The 17,426-nt window shown below is 44.6% G+C and overlaps 1 long non-coding RNA gene across 1 annotated transcript in view; it reads left to right on the forward strand.

Annotated features, from left to right (window-relative positions):
* LOC147111317 (uncharacterized) overlaps positions 1-17,426 on the forward strand; it is a 257,135-nt gene that overhangs the window by 70,534 nt on the left and 169,175 nt on the right. Inside the window, exon 2 of the long non-coding RNA XR_015080084.1 lies at positions 5,019-5,090. This is a non-coding gene — a long non-coding RNA (uncharacterized LOC147111317). The remainder of the gene's footprint in view (positions 1-5,018; positions 5,091-17,426) is intronic.

Below are 17,426 nucleotides of genomic sequence, written 5' to 3' on the forward strand. Positions count from 1 at the left end.
CCATAGGCCCAAAGTTCAAGACTTAAATTTTGCTCTCTCCTGGACTGGATTTAGGAAAAAAGGTTGTCTGATAGTTGAATCTCTCTTTCACCTCTAGCCTCCAACTCCTCTCTCTGTTCTTTGTCTTCCTCTATTTTAATTGATACTGCTGCAGTGGAACTTCCATCATCCAGACTCCAATTATACATTGTCCTGGCCAATATTTAACCCTTAACCAACACCTAAAAAAGCAGATTATCTGGTCATTATCCCATTGCTGTTTGTGGGACCTTGCTGTGCATAAATTGGCTGCTGCATTTCCTATATTACAACAGTGACTACACTTCAAAAGTACTTCTCTGGCTGTGAAGCACTTTGGGATGCCCTGAGGTTGTGAAAGGCGCTATATAAATGCAAAGGCTTTTAACTAGTAAGACGGGCGGGGGGGGGTCTACAAGAAATGAAACCAGCTTAAATATAAACAAAACAGGAAAGGAGATCATAGAAAAGAGTAAAGTAAGGGAGGACATTGATGGCCAGGGAATAAATAGAGTTACAGAACAGGAGTTTAAAAAGATGGTTAAAAACAAAGTGAGAGGAACTGCTATTAAAAATGAATTAATCTGTCTGTACAGCAATTCACACAGTGTCCGTAATAAAACAGGGGAGCTGGAGGCAATCATGCGTTGTGAGGAACCAGACATAGTAGGGATTACTGAGACATGGCTACAGAAAAATGAGGACTGGGAATTAAACATTGCAGGGTATAATATATTTGGAAAAGATAGAGAGGGGAAAAGGGGAGGTGGAGTAGCTGTACTTATTAAGGATAACATAATGGCAGTAGAAAAAAGTGACAGCTATCAGCAAGACAAAAATAGAATTCATGTGGATATAGATAAAAGATAATAAAGCATTCATTACACTAATAGGTGTAGTCTACAGACCACCTAATAGTGGAAGGGAGGTGGAGGAAGAAATGTGCAAACAAATTAGGGAAATGAGTAAAAAACAAAATAATAATCATGGGGGATTTCAACTACCCAGATATTAATTGGACAGAAGAGGTAGGTAAAGGGGATAAGGAAATGGAGTTCCTACAATGTGTACAGGACTCCTTTCTAACCCAGTATGTAAGAAGCCCAACAAGGGAGGATTCGTTATTGGATCTAGTAATGGAGAATGAACCAGAGCAGATAAGAGAAGTAAAAGTAGGGGAACATCTAGGCAATAGTGACCATCATATAATACACATTAAGATAATAATTGAGAAGGACATAGGTATGACAAAGACCAGGGCAATAGATTGGAGAAAAGCTGATTTTGAGGGGTTGAGAATAGCACTTGGGAAAATAAAATGGACAACAGTATTGGCAAACAGTGTCATAGAACAGCAATGGGAAACATTTAAAACGGTGTTCAACAGAGTACAGGAACAATATATACTGCGAATAAACAATAACAAGATAAACACTAATGAGACACCGTGGGTTAATAAATCCATAAGGGAAAAATTGAGGGTAAGAAAAGAGGCATACATTAAGTTCATGGACAGCAGGGATAAGGGAGAATATTAAGGGATTAGGAGAGAAGTCAAAAAAACAATTAGGAAGGCAAAGAGGAACTATGAAATTAAATTATCAAGGAACATAAAACAAAATAGTAAAATATTTTACAGGCACAGTAATAAAAAAAGGAAGGTCGGGATGGGGATAGGGCCACTAAGGGATGGAGAGAATAATATCACAGCCAGTAATAGAGAGATGGCAGAGATATTGGCCCAGAAATTTGGGTCGGGGGCTTCCCGCGGGTGCAAGCCCCCGACGTGCACTTATCTACCGTGCCGGCCGTTGAGCTGTGGGCCCGCGTGGGATTCCGATCCTGGGCCTCCTCCAACTGCCGGCGCGCAGTGCTTGCATATCCCAGGGGCGCAGTTAGTTCGATGCGTCCCCTGGGATCACGTGGGCCATGGAGAGCCAATGGTAGCAGGGAATGCTTCATTCATAAGTTTGACAGGAAGACCTGTCAAACCTATAAATACTATAAGCCCCAAAACATCACTAAAACCTCAAATAAATTTTTAAAAAACATCACATTTTTAAAATAAACTATAAATTAGATGAAATAACTATTTTAAACAATAATTTAAATTTTTGAAAAAATTAATTACATTTTCTAACAGGGCTAAAATAAACTTACCTTTCTTTAAAGTATTTAAAAATAATAAACCTGTGGAAAAAATGTTTTAATTTTAATTAATTCACCACTTACCTTGTAAAAAGCAGGCCTTGTGCCTGCTTTTTAAAAGTGTAACTCCTGGAGACTTACCCTCCCGGGAAAACCTGCAAAAAAAACATAAGTTCAATGTACACGCGCTGCCTCACCTGCGCACGCGTTCCTCCTCTGAACCCCTTCTTTCAGGGGAACGGAAGTGCCGGTTTCCCACGCATGCGCAGTGCATGCATGTAACCGGCACTTCCATTGGGCTTACGGGTGAGTACCCCATGCGTACTCACCCGTGGAGACCCGAATTTCTTGGCCATTAAATAATGACTTTGCTTCAGTATTTACCAGGGAGATAGAACAGGTGGAGATGACATCAGATGATGAGATTAGAAATGAAATAACTGCATTTAAAATAAAATGAGAAGATACTAAATAACCTAATGAAGCTCAAAAGGCGATAAAACCCCTGGTCCGGACGAATTATATCTGCACATTATAAAAGAATCTAGGGAAGAAATAGCAGAAGCATTATTACATATATTTAGTAATTCATTAGAAAAAGGTATAGTGCCAGAGGACTGGCAGATAGCTAATGTAATACGTTTATTTAAGAAGGGAGATAGAACATGGCCTGGTAACTATAGGCCAGTCAGCTTAACATCAGTGGTAAGAAAAATAATGGAATCCCTACTAAAGGAGAAAATAGAATAACATCTCGAAACAAAAAATATAATAATAAATAGCATGGATTTCAAAAGGGAAATTCTTGCTTGACGAACCTAATTGAATTTTTTGAAGAGGTGAAGAGGTAACAGAAAGAGTAGACAAGGGTAATGCAGTAGATGTAATTTATCTAGATTTTCAAAAGGCCTTCGATAAAATACCACATAATAATCTAATGAATAAGGTAAGGGAATGCAGAGTCAGGGGACAAGTAGCAGAATGCACAGCTAGCTGGCTTCAAGACAGAAAGCAGAGAGTAGGGGCAAAGGGTAGTTATTCAGAGTGGCTGAAGGTGGGAAGTGGTATTCCACAAGAATCAGTGCTGGGACCACAGTTGTTCACAATTTATATTAATGATTTAGATTTTGGAATCAAAAACACAATTTCTAAATTTGTGGACGACACTAAATTGCGGGGGGGCGGGGGGGAAGCCAATGCTGAAGAGGACTGCAACAAATTACAAGAGGACATTAATAAACTTGCAGAATAGGCATATAATTGGCAAATGAAATTCAACACAGGTAAATGTGAGGTATTACATTTTGGTAAGAAAAATAGGGAGGTCACATATTACTTGGAAAGTAAGAATCTAAATGGGGTAGAGGAGCAAAGGGATCTCGGAGTACAAATACACAAATCACTAAAAGTAGCAACACAGGTTAGAGAGGCCATAAAAAATGCAAACCAAGCGCTAGGGTTTATTTTTAGAGGGATAGAATTGAAAAGTAGTGAAGTTATGCTAAACCTGTATCGAACCTTGGTTAGACCACACTAGGAGTACTGTGTGCAATTCTGGTCGCCATATTATAAAAAGGATATAGAGGCACTGGAGAGGGTGCAGTGAACATTTACAAGGATGATACGAGAAATGCGACGGTACACCTATCAGGAAAGGATGAACAGGCTGGGTCTCTTTTCTCTTGAAAAGAGAAGGCTGAGGGGTGACCTGATAGAGGTCTTTAAAATCATGAAAGGTTTTGATAGAGTGGATACAGAGAGAGTGTTTCCACTTGTGGGGAAGAGCAAAACTGGAGGCCATCAATATAAGATAGTCACCAAGAAATCAAATAGGGAATTCAGAAGAAACTTCTTTACCCAGAGAGTGGTGAGAATGTGGAACTCGCTACCACAGGGAGTGGTTGAAGCGAATAGTATAGATGCATTTAAGGGGTGGTTAGATAAGCATATGAGGGAGAAGGGAATAGAGGGTTATGCTGATAGGGTTAGATGAGGAAAGATGGGAAGAGGCTGGAGTGGAGCATAAACACCGGCATAGCCTGGTTGGGCCAAATGGCCTGTTTCTTTGCTGTATGTCCTATGTAATCCTATGCAAGTCTTTCTTTTATTATCTGGTAATAAAGGAGCAGCCATCTTGCAGTTGCTATTGATAGCCTAAGGTCTAAACAACTTACTGTAAGCTTGCTATGCGTACATAAAGGGTTGCAAGTTCAATTCCTGCCGGAGATGGTATTTCTTGGCAACAACACATGCACAAGAAGTTACATGAAAGAGCAGAGACATTCTTTCTGTTATTAAGAGAAAAATATATGCTGAAAAGGCACGCTAGTTTATTTATCCAATAACAATCCCACAGGATTGACAACTCAAGGCAATAAGTAATGCTGTGGAGACATTGTTTTCTGTCACTGACTCAATTACGTGCCCTATACAATCACCCACGTTTGTACAAACAATACTGACAGCATGAAAAAAGATGGGCATAAAATGAGAGGAAATGACCTGCAAAATTAATCAGGGTTTACGCTATCAGTTAATATCACATTTAAATGTCAGATAAAAAGTACTGTGTTGTAAAGTTGATTTGGAATTCCTGAACAATTGTTTTCTTTAGTTCTTGTCAAGAATTGTATTTGCTGTTCTACGTGCAGTGATCTTGCAAAGCTATTCCCGTAACCCCAGGCTATCTTACCAGCTCGAAAAAGGCTATTGTCTGAACTCATGAATTGCAATTACTGAACCTGCGAATTATACCGGTCATGAGATGTGCGAAAATCTTTAATGGAAACTTTAGTGAACCCAAATGCCAGTTGTCTGAGACACGGTTTAATATTCAATTTCCTTTATCCCAGCATTTTGATGCCTAGTCCGATCCCACAATACAGCCTTGCATGTTTCAAGCACCAGATGTGCCTCACGACATGGTACGTACCTTTCCCTTGTGTATATAAAACTGGAAGACACGATTTGTATGTCAAAATGTTTATTTGTACCAGCAGCTCTGCCCTGGCAGTGCTCCTGCTGAGTTGGAGGATAATGCTGCTTTATAGCAATTGGTGAAGAGGTTAAGTGTGATGGTGAACATGTTACAGGAAGTAAGTGTGACACTTACAGGAAATGCCTGCTCCGTGCAAGACTTTTAATATATTACAGGAAACTCTCATTTAAACGGCACCTAAATATCCGGAATTCTCTATTAACCGGCAAAATTCTCACTCTGAAAACAACACCTCAATAACCGGAAATGTTGCCGAGTCCGAGTCTCCTGCGGTGGCCGAGTTAGTCAGTGGGGGTAGTTCTCCAAACTGCCACTACTCGGCTTCTTGGCGCTGTTGGAAGTCGGAACACCTCAATAACAGGAGTCTGACTCTCCCGCGCTGCCGGTAGTCTCTTCCGATCCGCCATTTTACAGGGGTACTGCGTGTCTCCCACGCTGCTGGTAGTCATTGCATTGCATTACCCTCAACTGGCAGTACTGTACTTAATCAAGCATCTTCCACCATCCATTTAACACAACATTCTGTAGGTGAGTACCCAATTACTGTCTACTGCACATTTCTTGATTTTTTAATTTTTGTTTGTTAAAAATAGCCTCGGTAGATAACCCTCTCCCGTCATCCAGAATTTTTAATCAACCGGCACCATCCTGGTCCCGTCGGTGCCGGATACCAAAGAGTTTCCTGTACTACTCAATTGGGGTGAAGCAGGATTTAAGAGTGGGGGGATAATTGAACCAGGGTGTGCAAACATAACTCATCCCCCATTTTAAAATCATATATTCTTATTCTAATATAATACTCGATTTTATATTATTGTTTGTGGTTAAACATCAAAATCTATGGCAATTTGTTGGTTAGAGCAGAGGAGCTTCTCTGTCGTACCAGCTGAATGAAGACATAGGAATTTAACGCCGAGGAGCGAGGCGCTACCTCAGAGCGCTGGCGAAGCTCAGGTGATGTCAGTCAGCAATGGAACACAGACACACTGGCACCAGCCAGTTCTTAGAGGGGAGGGTCGATCTTGCTCTCCATCCACACCCTGCTCATTGCAGCCTTGAATCTCGGCCTGGAGAGACCTGTACATCAAATCTGCTGGAAAGAACAATGGCGAGGCCCAGGGAAAGAGCTCAGAGTGCAGCCCCCATAGTCTCTTCTAAATCGATGCAAGGAAGGTCAAATCAAAATGAACCTGCAAAGTGCTGCTCAGTACCCAAAACTCCTTCACGCAGCATTGAATATCTCCAGAAGTCTCTCACTCAGAATGCGTGGTGCAAAAATGTCGCCGACAAAAAAAGGCAGGAAGTGGCCGCCTTTAAATAGCGCTCCCCCAGTCCCTTCCCGACTGCAAAACGCTCCCCTCAACCTGTTGTTGCTAGCGGCAGGCGGTAAGGCAGGGGGCGCAACTCAATATCCGGTCTGGGGCGCTACCGGGGCATTGCACGCTCGACTGACATCACGATCTGTGGGCGCAGGAGATCGTGGTGGTAGTGTTTAGCACCGCCGCAAAATGTCAGGTCAATTTTGTGAGTGGCGCAAACATCGCCGCGACTGGGTGCTAGTTGCTTTGCGCCCCATTAACACCCTCTTAAGGCACTAGCGGGAAGCGCAAACCAACCGAATTTATAGTTCAAATCCCACCATGGCAGCTGGGCAATTTAAATTCAGTTAATGAAATTTTTAAAAATCTGTAATAAAAGCTAGTATCAGTAATGGTGACCATGAAACTACCGGATTGTCGTTAAAAACCCATCTGGTTCACTAATGTCCTTTAGGGAAGGAAATCTGCTGTCCTTACCCGGTCTGGCCTATATGTCACTCCAGACCCACAGAAATGTGGTTGACTCTTACCTGCCCTCTGAAATGGCCTAGCAAGCCATTCAGTTGTACCAAACTGTTGCAAGAAACTAATATGACCTTCACCACAAGGAGTGCAGCGGTTCAAGAAGGCAGCTCGCCACCTTCTCAAGGGCAATAAGGGATGGGCAATAAATGTTGGCCTTGCTAGCGACGCCCACATCCCATGAAATAATAAAAAATAAGGTATTAGGCAAATTTACAAAAGGTTGTAACTAAAGTCAACTGTTTCCCCAGCTTCCTCCCTTTTCTGGAGCACAGTTTCACAAGCATGACAGTGGACCTCGCTAAGGTGCCCATTTTTCATCCGTTTCTCACTTATTCTCTGCTACAGCATTGCTGGCCTCTACTGCTCTGCCCTCTTGTAACGGCACCCTAAATTCCTCCACCACCCTCTGGCTTTCTAAAGTCACCTAAAAGTCCTCTTTGACGGTGTCTTCACACCTCTTTGGTTCAGTTTTTACGTATTCCCTCTGCCCTGTAACGTGTTCTGAGATGCTTTTGTTTATCTGAGGAGCACTACAGAAATTCACATTGCTGTTGTAGGAGCCTGGGCAATTTTAGCAAGCTATTTAATCATGGGGGGAAGCGGGGGCTGGGTGGAGAGACAGCACAAGTAATACAGATCCTGTTCTTCCCAACATCCACGTACATACAGTTTCCAGCAGGGTGCACTAGATGGTGATGGACAGTGAAAGACCCTGGATAACTTTTTTATAATTCAAGGTCCTAGACTCCAATTGTAGCATCCTTAAAAAAAGTGAAAGACAAGGGGAGGCCATTCACCCTATTGACTCACGACCCTCTACATCCCTAACCGTACCTCTCAACAGCTAACCACATTTTGGACATCTTTGCTTTTGTTTCTACTACTTTACTACCATACTGGCTGAGATAAGAACATAAGAATTTGGAGCAGGAGTTGGCCATACGGCCCCTCGAGCCTGCTCTGCCATTCAATAAGATCATGGCTGATCTTCGACCTCAACTCCACTTTCCTGCTCGCTCTCCATATCCCTTGATTCCCCTAGAGTCCAAAAATCTATCGATCTCAGTCTTTAATTTACTCAACGATTCAGCATCCACAGCCCTTTGGGGGTAGAGAATTCCAAAGATTCACAAACCTCCTGAGTAAAGAAATTCCTCCTCATCTCAGTCTTAAATGGCCGACCCCTTATCCTGAGACTATGCCCCCTAATTCTAGACTCTCCAGCCAGGGGAAACAACCTCTCAGCATCTACCCTGTCAATCCTGCTCAGATCAGCTAACTCAGCACAGTTCATAGATTGAGCCTGGATGATTCCTGCTCAGGTTGGCTCAGTACCATACGTGAAGGTACACGTTACAAAAAGTATCATATGTAGCTGATAGCTTCTGTCCTTTGAAATGATGTGTGACTTTGTAGGAATAAATGCACTATCCAGTAGCAGTTTTACTGTAGAAGGGCAGGTTATTAACCCTGAGGCTTGGCTCTCTCCTTCACCACATGCTCGCAGATTGTAAATTTTGGTTCCTAGGGAGCCACCTACAGAACCTGCAATTTTATGTGAACATGAGTAAAGAAAATAGGGAGGGAGCCTGAATCGTAACAGTGTATTTACCCAGTAATCCATCAAGGAAGCTTATAGAGGATAGATGTCATATGATGCAACCTTGGCTCAGCAAATGGTTCACACTATGTTTTAAGCTTATGTATACACAGCAAGAGTTCGAGGTGATGACACTATATGACAGAGGCTTCCACAGAAATAGTGCATGTAATCATTGGCTTTCCACAGAGAAATTTTTAAAGATTGATCATGGCTTAAACATAGAGGCCTATTTGTTTTGGTCTTGTAGTGGACTGATGCCTCAGACCCCATCTCTCTGCTATAGATTGACGTTGGCATGGGGTAAGACAACCTCATCCAGTCCAATGGTCTTGATATCTTTGGACTGTAGCCAGAAACAAGAAATGGACTTTCTCTGCAGCTTGCCAAATAAGCAATCAATTAATCATAGAGTTTATAACCTTCATAGAATATTGACATTGATCATAATGCTATTTAGGGATGTAATATCTCCAAATTTGCAGACGACACAAAGCTGGGTGGGCGTGTGTGCTGTGAGGAGGATGCCAAGAAACTCCAGTATGATTTGGACAGGTTGGGTGATTGGGCAAAAGCATGGCAGATGCAATATAACGTGGATAAATGCGAGGTTATCCACTTTGGTGGCAAAAACAGGAAGGCAGATTATTATCTGAATGGCAATAGATTGGGAGAAGGGGAAGTGCAACGAGACCTGGGTGTCCTTGTGCACCAGTCGCTGAAGGTAAGCATGCAGGTGCAGCAGGCGGTTAAGAAGGCAAATGGCATGTTGGCCTTCATAGCGAGAGGGTTTGAGTACAGGTACAAGGATGTCTTGCTGCAGTTATACAGGGCCTTGGTGAGACCACATCTTGAGTATTGTGTGCAGTTTTGGTCGCCTTATCTGAGGAAGGATGTTCTTGCCATGGAAGGAGTTCAACGAAGATTCACCAGGCTGATACCTGGGATGGCAGGAATGACGTATGAGGAGAGATTGGGTCAATTGGGCTTGTACTCGCTGGAGTTTAGAAGAATGAGAGGGGATTTCATTGAAATTTATAAAATTCTGACAGGACTGGACAGACTAGATGCTGGAAGGATGTTCCTGATGGTCGGGGAGTGCAGAACCAGGGGTCACAGTCTAAGGATAAGGGGTAGGCCATTTAGGACAGAAATGAGGAGAAATTTCTTCACCCAGAGAGTGGTGAACCTGTGGAATTCTCTACCACATAAGGCAGTCGAGGCCAATACATTAAATATATTTAAGAAGGAGTTGGATATATTTCTTAAGGCTAAAGGGATCAAGGGGTATGGGGAGAAAGCAGGGACCGGGTACTGAATTTGGATGATCAGCCATGATCGCATTGAATGGCGGAGCAGGCTCGAGGGGCCGAATGGCCTACTCCTGCTCCTGTCTTCTATGTTTCTATGTTTCTATGTTTCTATCAGCTTTCTTGAGAGTTCTCACTCTTCTCCAATCAAATAATCAAATTCACTGCCTGTTTTTCCCAACATACCTCAGATTACCAAAGCAAGAGACTAGATGTTTGCTCCCGTCTCTCCCCTCCTATCCTGAAGGTGCTGACTTTCATTAGGGTCTGGGCTCCACTGATGCTGGCAGCCCTCTGTACCTCGCCCACTTTATCTGCGTAAGCCTGAGCACCATTCAACTAGGAAGAGCCTCACAGCCAAACTTGATCCTGCCCAAAGCTGACATGCGCACACTTTCCAATGATAGTGGCCTTAGTCTACCCTGGCTAAGGTAGGGTAAAATAGTTCAGTGTTCCACTCTTAAGTCAATAACCAGTAACCTCTAATGGAGAACGCAAGCATGTGGAAAATAGTAATTCTGCAACCTTCTGAAACTTTGAGTGCAAAGAAGGAAGCATGCTGAAAACTGTACACATAGCAGAGAAGGAGGCCATTCAGCCCATCCTGCCCATGCCATCTCTCTGAAAGAGCTTTCTGCTTAGTCCTCTTCCCTTTTTCTTTCTTTACCAGTTATAGGGTGGGGTGGGGAGGGGTGTGTGTGGGTGGTGGTGGTGCAAGGAATGGGTTGCATTGCCGGGTGGAGTAGACTTCTTTTCTTCACCACTGTGCGTGCACTACCTAAAGGCCCATCCACCTGAATCTTTCTTAGTAATGATCCGTTTTTCTTGCTGAGGGGCAGCAAATGGACCCATCAGCCGGATGTGCACTGCAACGCTCTCTCCGAATGGACCATGCTTTGGTTACTTATAGAAACCAGTGCTCAGTGTGCATCATATAGAAAGCACCTCTCCCTCGCTGCTAATTTCAAAAATTGATATGACAAAGAACGATGCAAATTTCAGCAACCTTACTCAGAGGAAAATAAAACAAATCGGTGGCCCGGAGACTCATTAAATATCTGTGTGTGTATGAGCTAAACACCTGCATAAAAACAAAGTACTGTCCTATTATGTTTGAACAGTATTCCCTAGACGGCTTAGCCATTATTGATTTAGCGCACCTCAATTTGCATTGATTTTTTTTATATCTCATTGAGTTTTCTATAGACTATGCTCCGGACTTGCAGCCAGCTGCCTGCCTATACAAGTGACGTGACAAACTGAACCCGGCTATCATAGACAAATTATTTTTTTCCAATAATTGCCTCTGCTTATTCTACAAGAGATTACTAATCTATTTCTGCTGATTGATCGTTCTTGGCTGTTCAGCTCACACCATCGCGAGGTTACTGCGTTTCATTGACTGGGCCCCTGTGCAGGTTTTATATCAAATAGCCACTTCTGCAATCTACACAACAGGGGCACACAGAGCCATGTGGCTCACAGCACAGGAGGAGGTCATTTAGCCAACAGGACTTGTGTTGGCTCCGTGATAAATCAATTCCTGCTCCTTCCCTATGACCGTGTATCTTTCTCTACTTCAAATATTTATCCAATTTTCCTTTAAAAGATACAATGGTCTCTGCCTCAACCACTCCTCTGGCAAAGCATTTCATAGTCTTTCCCTATTTACTCTGTCAAACCCCTTCATAATTTAAAAAAAAAACTCTATTAAATATGCTCTTAGCCTTCTCTGCTCCACTGGAAGTAGTTACATAGGAACAGGAGTGGGCCATTCAGCCCCTCGAGCCTGCTCCGCCATTCGATGAGATCATGGCTGATCTGCATGACTCCATTTTCCTGCCTTTGCTTCATATCTATCAGTCTTAGCCTTGAAAGTTTCAATCGACCCCCAGCATCCACAGCCTTTCAGGAGAGAGAATTCCAGATTTCCACTACCTTTTGTGTGAAGAAGTGCTTCCTGATTTTACTCCTGAACGGCCGGGCTCTAATTTTAAGATTATGCCCCCTTGTTCTGGACTCTCCCACCAGAGGGAATTGTTTCTCTCTATCCACCCTATCAAATCCCTTTATCATTTTAAGCACCTGAATTAGACCACCTCTCAATCTTCTATACTCAAATTCCTGTCTTTCAAACTCTCTTTATAACTACGAGGCCCAATGTTAACCCGCCCCCAACACGAACGGGGCGTGTGGTGGGGCTGTTAAAATTGGAGCAGCGCCCTACTCACTCCTACTCATGTCGCGGAATACTGACTGTTTTAGCAAGAGATTTTTAGTATTTTACTTCATGTTAATATCCTATATTATCAATGGATGGTTCTGTTACTGGAACCCTTTCCCCTGATCTGGCACTTTCATGAAGTAATGCTTAGGGTGTTGGCTACTGATTCTGCAGAGTATTAGAGAAAGAAAGAAAGACTTACATTTATATAGCGCCTTTCATGACCTCAGGACGTTCCAAAGTGCTTTACAGCCAATGATGTACTTTTTGAAGTGTAGTCACTGTTGTAATGTAGGAAACACAGCAGCCAATTTGTGCACAGCAAGCGCCCACAAACAGCAATGTGATAAGAACAAAAGAAATAGGAGCAGGAGTAGGTCATTCGGCCCTTCAAGCCTGCTCCGCCATTCAATACGATCATGGGCTGATCTTCGACCTCAACTCTACTTCCCCGCACTATCCCCATATCCCTTGATTCCCTTAATATCCAAAAAATCTATCGATCTCTGTCTTGAATATACTCAACGACTGAGCCTCCACAGCCCTCTGGGGTAGAGAATTCCAAAGATTCACCACCATCTGAGTGAAGAAATTTCTCCTCATCTCAGTCCTAAATGGCCGACCCCTTATTCTGAAACTGTGACCCCTGGTTCTAGACTCCCCAGCCAGGGGGAAACATTCTCCCTGCATCTACCCTGTCAAGCCCTGTAAGAATGTTGTATGTTTCAATGAGATCACCCCTCATTCTTCTAAACTCTAGAGAATATAGGCCTAGTCTACTCAATCTCTCCTCATAGGACAATCCCCCCATCCCAGGAACCAGTCTGGTGAACCTTTGTTGCACTCCCTCTATGGCAAGTATATCCTTCCTTAGGTAAGAAGACCAAAACTGTATACAATACTCCAGGTGTGGTCTCACCAGGGCCCTATATAATTGCAGTAAGACGTCTTTACTCATACTTAAATCCTCTTGTAATAAAGGCCAGCATACCATTTTCTTTCCTAATTGCTTGCTGTCCCTGCATGTTAACTTTCAGTGATTTGTGTACAAGGGCATCCAGGTCCTTCTGAGCACTAACATTTCCCAATCTCTCGCTATTTAAAAAATACTCTGCTTTTCTATTTTTCCTACTAAAGTGGATACCTTCACATTTTTCCACATTTTATTCCATTTGCCATGTTCTTGCCCACTCACTTAGCCTGTCTCTAACCCCTTGAAGCCTCCTTGCATCCTCCTCACAACTTACATACCCACCCAGCTTTGTATCATCAGCAAACTTGGATATATTACATTTGGTCCCCTCATCCAAATCATTGATATAGATTGTGAATAGCTGAGGCTTTGCGGTACCCCACTAGGCCTGCCAACCCGAAAATGACCCGTTTATTCCTACTTTCTTTTTTCTGTCCGTTAACCAATCCTCAAATCAGAAGGTTATAATAATAATAATAATTCAACTTTATTGTCATTGTACAATGCACAAGGCACAAGTACATGAACAATGAAATGTGATCTTGCAAGCTCCCATGAGTCCAGTACAAATAACATTAAATGTAAATAGCACCGTCCTGGGAGAAGCAAAGCCGCTGCGTCTGTGCACGCTGCCAATCCATTTCCACCATTCCTCCTGTCTGACAATCTTCAGCCCAACGCCCAGGCCTGCTCACCAGCCACCCCTCCCGTGACCTTTCCACCAACCACCCCTCCTCAGGGCTCCTTCTGTACCTGGTCTTCCCTGATGGTCACCTCTCTAGGTACTAACCAGGCCTGGCTCTGCTTAGTTTCCAAGCCTTGCCAGTGACCCTGTCCCTAGTCCCAGGAACAGGGTTGCGGGTTCAAGTCCCACTCCAGAGACTTGAGCACTAAAATCTAGGCTGACACTCCAGTGCAGTACTGAGGGAGTGACCAGGTAATCTGTTTTTTACTAATGTTGATTGAGGGATAAATATTGGATAGGTCACCGGGGAGAACTCCCCTGCCCGTCTTCAAAATAATGCCATGGGATCTTTTATGTCCACCTAAAAGAGCAGACATGCAGCACCCTCTCAGTACTTATGGGGGAGGTCTGATGGGGGCGGAACTTGGGGGGCCGGGGGGAAAGTGCTTACCTTCTCCCCGAAGCTGACCTCGCCTCCCTTCAGCTGTTGGGTTTTCCGAGGCCTGGGAAACCCGTCCGGTCCGGTTTAAACCTGCAAAGCAGGTTAAATCAGAGGCTGCCAGCCTCATTAAAACATTCATACAATAGCAAAATACTGCGGATGCTGGAAATCTGAAATAACAACAGAAAATGCTGGAAATACTCAGCAGGCCAGGCAGCAAATGTGGAGAGAAAAGCAAAGTTAATATTACGTCCGTGAATGATTGAGACACGGACAGCAGGAGTGGAACAAAATAAGTCTTTACTGATGGAAGTCAATAGTGAAACTGAAACAACAGAGGCTCACTAACGCCTTTTATACAGGGGTGGTCACTGCCGGTACTGCAGTCTGAGACCAGTTATTCTCTTAAAGGTACATACACAACAATTACTCCCCTTTTAGATAAACAGTACATAACATTCATTTAACAACTAAATGATAACTAATTACAATCAGAATTACTGTTGCTAGATACATTGGTTAAGTTTAAGCAATTATAAATTCAGTCTTTGAGGAGGCTTCCTGATTCTGTCTGGATAACGCCTCTTTGGGGTATCAGGTTCTTCTGGCAATGTTGAGTCGGGATCAATGTCGTTGTTTGGTTCATCTGCTTCCAATATTACCGGTTCTGCGGTAGCTGCAATTGGAACGTCGATTTCATTACCAGGTGTATCAGATCGTGGTGTGGAGTTGACGTTTTCCAGTGACTCTAGAATCTGGTCAGCATGGCGTCTTACAATGCTCTCCCCAACGTCCACGGTATACATGAGAGGTCCTTGTCGTGTACAAATCGTTCCTGGCTGCCATTTCTCAGTGCGTTAGTCCCGGGCCAAAACTGGTTGACCTATCTTAAAACTCCTGGTCGGCCTTTCATTCATATTCTGAAACTGCCTGTTCTCCACATCTCTTCGGACGTTTGGCTTAACCAAATCCAAGCGGCATCGTAGTCTTCGATTGAAGAACATCATGGCTGGAGTTTGGTTGGTAACCGCATGTGTCGCATTCCGGTAGGCAAACAAGAAGTTGTCCACCTTGTGTTGTAGGGGTATATCTTCATTACACATTGCCTTGATAGCCTTCTTGAATGTTTGGACAAACCTCTCGGCCAATCCATTAGTGGCTGGATGATATGGGGCAGATGTGTAATGCTTAACACCATTGTTCTTTAAGAACTTCCGTGATACACTATCAATTCCTCATAAAAGACAGAGAGTTAATTAACAGGCTTTTATTAGCAAAGAACAGAGCATGCCTCTCGTGGTTGCCTGGTATCCAAAAGGGAAGGGGGCTGCAGAGCAGTCACCTTTATACCCGGGCATGTGGGTGGAGCCAGGGGCGGAGTCAGCTGAGGCATGCATAGGCACAACAGTGTGCAACAACAACAACAACAACAATAACAAACAGTGGTTTACCACATTCACCCCTTGTTTAAAATTGAGTCCGGCGGGGTGAAGTGTACTAAAAGTTCGTGTAAACTAAAAGTTCGTGTAGTTAAGTCTATCAGGTGGCCTTGTATGCCGTCCTGATTGTCGTAGCAGCGGCGGTGATGATGCAGCATCCAACGCCGAACCTGGCGTCTCGTTGATGAGAGGTTGCGTAGTCAATGGCGGGTCCTGGGGCTGCGGCATGCCGTCTACAGGGGTCGGGGTGTGGGTAGTGGTGGGTGGCGATGGTGGTGTCGCAGGGGCACCCGAAGGTGTGAGGTCTCGTGTGGAGACAGTGTCCTCCCGCCCGTCCGGGTACGCTACGTAAGCATACTGGGGGTAGGCGTGGGTAGTGGTGGGTGGCGAAGGAAGCGTTTCGGGAGCACCCGAAGGTGCGAGGTCTCGTATGGAGACTGTATCCTCCCGCCCGTCCGGGTACACCACGTAAGCATACTGAGGGTTGGCGTGGAGGAGGCTCACCCTCTCGACCAGGGGGTCCGTCTTATGGGACCTCATGTGCTTCCGCAGTAGGACGGGTCCTGGAGAAGTCAGCCATGTCGGTAACGAGATCCCCGATGTGGACTTCCTGGGGAAGGAGAACATTCTCTCATGAGGGGTGGCATTGGTGGCTGTACAAAGCAGTGACCGAATGGAATGGAGCGCCGCAGGGAGGACCTCCTGCCAGCGAGAGGTCGGAAGGCCCTTAGATTTCAAGTTTAAAAGGACTGCCTTCCAGACCGTCGCATTCTCTCTTTCCACCTGGCCATTCCCCCGGGGGTTGTAGCTGGTGGTCCTGCTTGTAGCAATACCTCTCGCGAGCAGGTACTGACGAAGTTCGTCGCTCATAAAGGATGAGCCCCTGTCGCTATGGATATAGCTAGGGAAACCGAACAAGGCGAAGAGGTCATTCAGACATTTAATGAGCGTGGTACTGGTCATGTCTGAGCAAGGGATGGCAAACGGGAAACGGGAGTACTCGTCAATTATATTGAGGAAGTGCACATTGCGGTCAGAGGAGGGGAGGGGCCCTTTAAAATCGCCGCTCAGCCGCTCGAAGGGGCGCGTGGCTTTGATCAGGCTCGCTCTGTCTGGCCTATAAAAATGCGGTTTGCACTTGGCACAGATTTGGCAGTTCCTGGTCAAGGTCCTGACCTCCTCGATGGAGTCGGGCAGGTTACGGGATTTGATGAAATGGAAGAACCTGGTGACCCCCGGGTGGCAGAGGTCATTGTGGAGGGTCTTCAGTCTATCAACCTGCGCGTTGGCGCATGTACCACGTGATAGGGCATCTGGGGGCTCATTGAGTTTCCTAGGCCGGTACAAGATATCGTAATTGTAGGTGGAGAGTTCGATTCTCCACCTCAAGATCTTGTCATTCTTGATTTTGCCCCTCTGCTTATTATTAAACATAAAAGCTACTGAACGCTGGTCAGTGAGCAGGGTAAATCGTTTTCCGGCCAGGTAATGCCTCCAATGTCGCACAGCTTCCACAATGGCCTGAGCCTCCTTTTCGACAGAAGAGTGTCGAATCTCGGGGCCCTGGAGGGTCCTTGAAAAAAAGGCCACGGGTCTCCCCGCCTGGTTAAGGGTTGCAGCTAGGGCAAAGTCGGATGCGTCGCTCTCCACTTGGAAAGGGATGGACTCATCCACTGCGTGCATTGTGGCCTTCGCAATATCTCTTTTTATGAGCGTGAAGGCTGCACATGCCTCTGCTGTCAGGG

Source organism: Somniosus microcephalus, chromosome 11 (assembly GCF_052327205.1).
Source record: "Somniosus microcephalus isolate GS21.2 chromosome 11, FLI_Smic_1.0, whole genome shotgun sequence".
NCBI lineage: Eukaryota > Metazoa > Chordata > Chondrichthyes > Squaliformes > Somniosidae > Somniosus > Somniosus microcephalus.